This window comes from Megalobrama amblycephala, linkage group LG3 (genome assembly GCF_018812025.1).
Source record: "Megalobrama amblycephala isolate DHTTF-2021 linkage group LG3, ASM1881202v1, whole genome shotgun sequence".
NCBI lineage: Eukaryota > Metazoa > Chordata > Actinopteri > Cypriniformes > Xenocyprididae > Megalobrama > Megalobrama amblycephala.
This window is the reverse complement of record NC_063046.1, coordinates 7,346,398-7,355,687: the sequence shown is the minus strand read 5'-3', so window position 1 is coordinate 7,355,687 and position 9,290 is coordinate 7,346,398. Positions and strand designations below refer to the sequence as shown.

Here is a 9,290-nt window from a genome sequence, read left to right as displayed (position 1 = left end):
TCTACTCACAAAGGTATCTTTCCTTACCTATTCTTATCTGTCCTCCTCTCATTCCTCACTTCCTTCCCTCTATTCCTATCGCATCTCACTTCCTTTAATTTCCCTCTACACCCCTCCCCCCAATTATCATATTTCAACACGCTCAGAGTCCAATAAAACGATTGATACAGATGATGAGTGGGTTGAGTGATATGCTTCTCTGGTGTGAAAGAGAGGAGGAGAGAGAGGGAGCATGTGTAGTGTGCAATTAGAGGGGGCTTTTTCAGCGTGTTTCTGCCCTTTCAGAGAATATGATATCACTCACAGAGAATTTCCTGCTGCCTGTATTTTTGGACACAATGTACCCAGGAGAGCATGGCAGACTGCAAGAAACACAGAAGATTCTGGCTTCCTTTAGAAAAGAACATTTCAATGTCACATCAACACGTCTGGCCACATGCACAATACAGACTCGCATGGGCTTTGAAGAACAAACTGACAGGTGGGATACAGTGCTGTGCATTCACTGAGATGGTACACTGTCATGAAATCAGTACAAAAGCCCTCTGAGTTAGTCAAAAACATGCCTTGCCTCTTAGAAAAAAGACTATATATTTTTTCTTTTTATTTAGAACTGTTCTCTCCAATTTCTATTTTTAATTTAATTTTATTTAAAGATATATTTAAAGATATTAAAGAGTTTTCTATTAATTTCAATCCTGGATATGGCTGTATATCAGCATGGCTGTGATTCGGCCGTAGGTAATTACAGCGTGCTGATATATAGTGATATCGCACAACTACAAGTGTGATATTGCGTTTATACAACAGTTCGACGGCACGAGTGTGTAAATCAATAAGGAATAACAATGGAGTGTCTTTAAAAAAACTGTTTTGTGCAGAATTACTTCCTTCTGCCATGGATTCAAATCTCAAGTTGACAGTTTAACAGCTGAGCCCAAGCCTCCGTTAATAATTCTAAAACATCACTTTAGAACTAGTAACGAAGGAACTTTGAGTCCCTCAATCGAAACTCATTGTATTTTGTACAATATTATTGAGAAAAAGAAAGAGAGAGATAACGTTTGTCTGATATAACATTCATTCTTCAGGTCGATGTCCATAATGTTTTACCCATTAAAAGGCCATTTGTATGTCCGCTGAGGAAAGTGATATCTTTGTATTTGTCTGTTTTACAGTTAAGGGAATTTTCCATAACATACAGCGCTAAAACAACGTCCATTGTTTATAAAAGTCCCTTTCAATTTTAAAGTCTCTTGCGACTGACTCATTAACTTGAAATGTTTGCCGCCATCTAATGGTGCATTAATGTAACTTACACTAAAACAATATTACGCATTAAAGGCCCCGATATACTTCAAACAAAGTTCTTTTTTGTTCTTCGTTTAGAGGTAAAACGAAGTTAAAAATGCGTGACCAGCGATTTACTGTAAACGAACATTTGACGCCACCCACACTGCAGAGAGTGACGTTAGATGAATATGTAAATACATGATGTACGCTTTCTTCTCGGTAATAAAATAAAGTCAAGTCAAGTCACCTTTATATAGCGCTTTTTGTGTCAAAGCAGCTTTACATTTATAACTGGTACATAATTTTGGCTGCACAGCAGCTCTTAAAGAATAGTGTCAATGCAGGCAGATCAAAGCACTGTTGATTATCAAATGTCAAGTCAAATGTCAAGTGTCCCCAACTAAGCAAGCCAAAGGCGACAGCACAACAAAAAGAGAAAACTGCAAGCATTTTTATAGAAAGCATAAGAAAAGCGTCTGATCATAATCAATTTTAGTATGTTAGCACGAGCTCTGCAAATTAGCACTCCAGTCACTTCACGTTTATTTATATAGCATATAGAATAGATGTTTATTCAACAGATTGCTTAAAAGCAAGCAGCTTTACAGTATCAAACATGAAAAACAGTGTTAGTGCCTCATTTCATCAGAAGCACAACTTCATTTTGTACTATAAAGCGGCTATCCAGTGTGTTCATGTTTTCACCCGCGGAGATCTTACCTCAACAAACTCTACAGATGAAATGAGTCAAAGACGTGTCCCATGTGAGTGAAGGCAGAGCCTCGGCACACACCTCCCGTTACGTTATCGTCATGGACCAATGGCAGTACGAAGGTGTTTTGCAGCTGGAGCAAACTTTTCCTGAAAGTTTGCTTTAGCAAACCGTTTCAAACTTCCAAAAAGAACAAAAAACGAACTTTGTTTTGGCCTAATTTTGTTCGAAATGACATCACATCAGTTTGTTCTTCGATTTCGTTTGAAGTATATCGGGGCCTTAATGGACCCTTTCTCAATACCAAATACAACATATTATTTTTATAAAATAATATTTATTAAACAACATTAAGAACAATAGCCATTATAAATGACAATAGGAAATAAACACAACAAATTCAGTCAAATGCACAAAAGCAGTGCTCTGTCTACAGGATAGTTAAATAATGCTTAAAATTAAATTATTATACATAGCCCAATTCGATTTGCTCAGGAACAAGTATTAGATTAATAAGACCAAAGATTGCCCGTTTTATACCCAAAATGAATTACATCTCATGTTTAACCACTATAAGAGACAGCCGTGAATCCCCGAAGCACTGGCCAAGATGAAGCTGTTCTCGGCGGTTACTCGAGCACTGAACGGATGCTGACGGCCTGGAGCTCACATCTCTGAAAACGTCTAAACAAATAGTAAAAAAGGTGCTATGATTAAATATGAGTCCCAACTACATTCTCACCTAAAAAAACCTCCAAATCTCTTGTTCGTGGTACAATAAATGTAGTATTTGAAAAAAAATAAGGTGGATTTGATCAGCCGCCATGACAGTCGCTTCAAGTGGAGTGATACAAACGGTGAAAAGGTAGGAGTGCTGTTATTGCTAGAAAATCGCATGGCTATCAGTGAATCAGATTCGAGATCCAGAAAGCACTGTTATATGTAGCCTACATTTATATATAATATTCTATATATACTGTATAATATTCTCCTATTACACAGTTGGAAACAAAACTGAACGTTTTGCACAGTATTTTTACATTTTAAACCATTTATTTTTAATTGTCTGCTTCAGACTGTATATTTTATTCCTCCTGTGAATTCAGAGTTGTCCTTTTTTCCTCTCTCTGTCTCTCTCTTAATGTCTCTCTTTGACCTCCCATTATGTGAGTGCAGTGAATATGGAAATATGAAGTCCACCCACTCATGTTTCTAGCTCTCTCGTCTGTCCGCTCTCAGCTGGGTTTTAGAAAATTGCAGCTGGACTTCACAGTAGTGCACACAGGTGCCACTGGAACAAAGAACAAACATTAGTTTTTTTTCCCACCACCTAGCATTGGCTCTCTCTTTCACACAGACCCATTTGCCATTTCTAGACCACCTACAGTATGAGCAAAAGAGCTTTTTTGATGACAGAATCGTCATGGGGATACAGAAGTCTTTCATAATGAACAGATCCATTATTAAATCTATTGGCTGCCTTACTAATCATGTGTTATGCAACAAAACAATAACTTCTGATTTGATTAAAAAGTCATATGGTAATACAATAAAAGACAAATTTAACTGCACTGACACTATCGGATGAGAACAAAAATTGAGAATAAGTGAGAAATGGCATGTTTTGTTATCCTGTAGAGGAGTTTAGTCATACCGCTCTAAAGCTCAATTGGTATTTTCCAATTCCATAAATAGTCAAGTATTAATAAACAGCACAATCTGAAGAATGGGAAACTGATCCAAGATCAGCAGCGCTCAGAGTGAGTCGACGTGCAACATGCCCTGACATGATTAAGAGGGCAGGTGGCTGCATAGCTGAGCTTCCGACGGGTCTCTGCGCTCGCATATTCATTTACACCGCAGCGACTTTTGGCCAGAGACGAATAACTTACAATGCTCACAGAGCGACTGGTACAATACTACTGAAAAAAAGTGGTCTGAGCTGGTTAAGGATGGTTTAGCTGATCTAAAAGGGTTACACTCTTCTATATAGATGCCAGGCCCTTCATAGAAACTTTACTTTATCACTAGAAAAAACTGAAATGACCCATTAAACATGAAATTATTATGCAATCATTTAAAGGATTAGTTCATTCTGAAATGAAAATTACCCCAAATAATTACTCACCTTTAAGCCATCCTAGGTGTATTTGACTTTCTTCTTTCTGATGGAGTTATATTAATAAATCCGACACACTCGGAGTACTAACAGTACTAACAGTGGTATTCAGATAAGTAATAGACAACATAAATCAAAGTAAAATAACACTGCTGAATATGTTAAATATAGACTAAAACTTATTAAAACTACAAAAAATATTCATTTAAGAGCAGTGAGTGATTTTATCTGTCTTTTGTTGTTTGATTAACATTAATGACTGCAGCAGGTTTATTAGGCTGCTGTCACTTTAAGAGCTTCATGGATCCAATATACTGATGCATGTGTTTTCTTTCTCAGCTGTGTGTTTTCAAGGATACTTACCAAAATGGCATTTTGACATTTTTGTGTGTAGGCAATTTTACCATTTAGGCGAAGCCCACAATATACTTTGTTTATACGCGTTTCACCCCGTTTTGGAGAGCACGAACAGAAAGCCACCTTGGGAACAGAGACAGACTTGAAAAAGTCCAATAGAAACAAAAAACAGGTACTTCTCAGCTCAACATGAGTCACATGTCTCATTAGATCTGATTTCTAACCAGATTACATTGCCTCTTGCATCTGTACTGGATGGAAATATTATTTTCATTGGCGTTCCATGGGATTTGAACGTCAAGACACCAACATGACTTCTGTTTTCCCATCTGGTTGATGCCAATTTCTTGTCCACACACACACACACACACACACACACACACACACACACACACACACACACCCCCTCTCTGGCATCTCGTTGGGCCTGATTAAGCAGCTGGTGGCAGGAATGCACATGATGACTTGGCACATTCCCAGTGACTTTAATGGACTAAAATTTACAGCTTATTGTTGAGCTAGGCATTCACCAGAGGGCAGAACTCTGGTCATATGAAATGTGTATTATGTATCACAGACATCAAGGCTGGAGTGAATAATGTGTGTTTCACAGAGCAAGACTGCTTTTAAAACCTAGCCAGTTTTGGGTGCAATGCTTTTGAAATGCCTTGTAAGTTTTATGAATGACTTTATACTGTCCTTTCCTCTTCTTTTCATCTGCTTTATTTTTCTATTTTCTGTAAAGCTGCTTTTGGAACAGTGTGTAATGTAAAAAGTGCTATACAAATAAACTGATTTGAAGTAGAATCAAATCAGACTTAAAGGTATAAAAACAAAGACTGTATACCAAACGATCTCTTACTTACACTGCTTGATGGACAAGTAGTTACAGACTACTATTATGAGATTATTAAGATACTACTGCAGTAGTAACAATGTTCAAAGAAAGACATGAAAGTTTTTGACTGCTCTAATCTGACAGATTTCCAAGTGAACTTCAACTAGACAAGTGATGGTGAAAAGTGGGTGATACGTAACAGAACGGAGTCTGTTGTTTAGAGGGAAGAAGTTGAAAAGCAAGATGGATTTATGACATCTGCTGTAAAGTCATATCAGAGGCAGAGCAAGTTGCATTTTTATACAAAAATATGAACATGCACCATGAATCATTCATAATGATAAGATTCATATGCATGAAATAAATAGGGTCCATTTTGATTTCATGTTGACTTTAAAAGGTTTGTACTTTTTTGAGAAGACATGATGTTTTCTTCTCCCATTAGTAAAATTCTGGAAGGCACAGAATTTGTACAGAAGTTTTGTAAGAACATCACCCACCTCCAGTCTGAACTCCATCAAAAGACGAGCACAGACATGTGTACAGACAACACTGCAGACAACAGAAAATGACCTCAGATCAGTGAAACAGCACTACACATTCACACAGAAGCACTTTAAAGCACGACTAAAGCGCTCGGATAGCAGCCAGGAGATGTTCAGGTCAGTTTCTGCCCAAGCCGGATGGCTTCAGGCCTCTCTCCCACGTAGAAGCAAAATATCAAGGTAAAAAGCAGTGGTGGAGTACTAAAGAGTACTAAAAACTGAACTTAAGTAAAAGTATTGCTACTTAAGAAATAAGTTTACTTGAGTACAAGTACTGAAAAATAATATGACTCAAGTAAGAGTAAATAAGTAGTGTGCTGAAAAACTACTCAAGTTAGTACGTTACAAAGTACTTTAGTATTATTTTTCTATTTTTACACAAAATGAGGCGATGTTAGCAATACAGAGCGCTAAACACTCTCATGTAATTTTTCTGTATCATTCATACTGGAAGCCAGAGGGCGCCCTCATGCAGAAAGTCCACAAGTGAGATTCATAGAAGTATTAAAGGTGCCCTCGAATGAAAAATTGAATTTATCTTGGCATAGTTGAATAACAAGTTCAGTACATGGAAAAGACATACATTGAGTTTCAAACCCCATTACTTCCTCTTTCTTATGTAAATCTCATTTGTTTAAAAGACTTCCGGAAAACACGCGGATCTCAACATAACACCGACTGTTACGTAACAGTCGGGGTGTACGCCCCCAATATTTGCATATATGCCAGCCCATGTTCAAGCATTAGACAAGGAAAGGCAGTATTAACGCCTGGATCTGTGCACAGACAAGGTAAGCAAGCAAGAACAACAGCGAAAAATGGCAGATGGAGCAATAATAACTGACATGATCCATGATAGCATGATATTTTTAGTGACATTTGTAAATTGTCTTTCTAAATGTTTCGTTAGCATGTTGCTAATGTACTGTTAAATGAGGTTAAAGTTACCATCGTTTCTTACTGTATTCACGGAGACGAGAGTCGTCGCTATTTTCATTTTTAAACACTTGCAGTCTGTATAATTCAAACACAACTTCACTCTTTATAAATCTCTCCAACAGTGTGTAATGTTAGCTTTAGCCATAGAGTATAGCCTCAAACTCATAGAGAATCAAATGTGAACATCAAAATAAATACTTTACTCACACGATTCGATGTATGCACACAGCATGCATGACGAACATCTTGTAAAGATCCATTTGAGGGTTATATTAGCTGTGTGAACTTTGTAAATGCGCTGTAATATAGTCGAGAGCTCGTGAGGCAGGGGGCACGCGATTTAAAGGGGCGGCGACTGAAAAAATCAGTGTATAGTTAATGATGCCCCAAAATAGGCAGTTAAATAAATTTATTTAAAAAAATCTATGGGGTATTTTGAGCTGAAACTTCACAGACACATTCAGGGGACACCTTAGACTTATATTACATCTTGTGAAAAAGCATTCTTGGGCACCTTTAAACTTATGACATTCCAGGAAATCCCTTATATGGACATCAGATACATGCAGATAGAGACGTTTTGACAGATGAAACAAAGACAATAAACACACGACTGTGAGTATATATATCTGTGTTTATCTGTGTTCTTCAAGCCATCTCGGGTATATTAATTAGAATAATGTATATCTATAAAGCAACTCTAATCGATGTACCATAGTAGAATTTAACATAACACAGAGTGAGACAGAAAATATATTAGGCTAAGAAGCAACATGGACCATAGAAGTTATTTCAAACATGACTGACGTGTATAGTGATTTTGGAGCAAAACATGATATTAATCTCAAAAATGGTCATGTTTGACGCTCTGCTAAGCAAAATAGCTAACCCTGTTGCCAAGACCGATTGTTTTATTACTAATTTTGAAAAGTACACCCACTTTAAGATCATTTTCATGTTTTGAAGAAGGGCAAAAGCAAAGAAGGGTAAGTGAGAGTTCTGATTAAATGAGGGATTAAAACAGTATGAATAGAAAAGTGCCAGTAAAAACAATGAAGTGGGGTACAGGTTAACATGTTAAAATGCTTTTTTTTCACTCTACCGAAAATTTGTTGGGACAAATTTGGGATAGTTATGAACTACACTTTTACGTGCATCTGATTGACAGATAAACCAAGTTTAAGGCTCCGGTATACTTCAACTGAAATCGAAGAACGAACTGATGTGACGTCATTTCGAACAAAATCAGGCCAAAACGAAGTTCGTTTTGTGTTCTTTTTGGAAGTTCAAAACGGCTTTCAGGAAAAGTTCACTCCAGCTGCAAAACACCTTCGTACACATTGGTCAGTGACGATAATGTAACAAGAGGTGTGCACTGAGGCTCTGCCTTCACTTGCGTTGAACGCGTCACTGACACATTTCGTGTGTTTGAGTTTGCTGAGGTAAGATCTCCATGGGTAAAAACATGAACACACTGGATGCCGCTTTAAGGCCTTTGCACACTACTTCGGTAAAGTTGGTTTTATATTCGCACATTCGGACTTCTGATAAATTCAGACTTTCCAATAAATGTGCAATAAATTAATGTTTGCGAATTTTAAGCAGCGACATGATATTGACAACCAACGATTGTCAACTTACAACATTTTTCACAGTCGATCAAAATAGGCAAGTATTGTTTTAATGGCATATTTACTTGTGAATGTCCACTGAATGTCCAATGTGGTGTGATTAACAAGGCTATTGAATACGGATGTCCGGATGTCCGAATGTGCGAATATAAAACCGAAGTTTGCACACTGAGTCCGAAATTTTCGCATGCGTTTTTTTTTTGTATTCGCAATCCTAAAAATTCGTCACGCACAGAGACCTTGCACACTGAGTCCGATGCGTATTAATGAATGCGTTGCGAAAAAATCGCAAAACAAATTGCAAAACAATACAAAATGAAGTCTTCAAGCAGTGAGCACGATTAGTTGTCTCCTCTCTTCTTAAAAAGAGAAAAAGAAAGAGGAAATATTGGGTCTATTCAATCCCGAGATTGCATAGAGAGAAAGGAGAATTCACCTCATCAAGGAGCTGCGGGATTATCCGAGCGTTTCAAAGATTACTTCAGGATGTCAGTGGCTCTGTTTGATGCTTTACTACTGGCACAATCTGTCTTTATATTCGGTCTCTTTGTATTCCTCACGTTGTTTGTCATTCAGTGCTGCTGTTTTGTGCTGTAGATGACCTCACGTTATGTCAATCGCGTTTGCACACTGCCTCCGAAACTTTCGTCCGTCAAAAAAATATTCGGTTCAGGTTCGATTTTCTGCGTTTTTCGCATCCGTGGCACGCATTTTGAGAGACGTTTTGACAATTCAGAGCCACCGTACGCGAACGCAAAAATCCAGAATGCCATCTGACAAGTTGATCCACGTCGTCTACAGCACAAATCAGTAGCACTGAATGACAAACAACGTGAGGACCGAATATAAAGACATA

General features: G+C 37.6%; 1 long non-coding RNA gene across 1 annotated transcript; it reads right to left on the bottom strand.

The window, feature by feature from the left end:
* Positions 1-2,446: 2,446 nt before the first annotated feature.
* Positions 2,447-8,930, bottom strand: LOC125264099. The gene is made up of 3 exons (XR_007183974.1): positions 8,871-8,930; positions 5,820-5,871; positions 2,447-5,580 (listed from the first exon to the last, which is right to left on the bottom strand). It is a non-coding gene; the product is annotated as an uncharacterized LOC125264099 (long non-coding RNA).
* Positions 8,931-9,290: the final 360 nt, after the last annotated feature.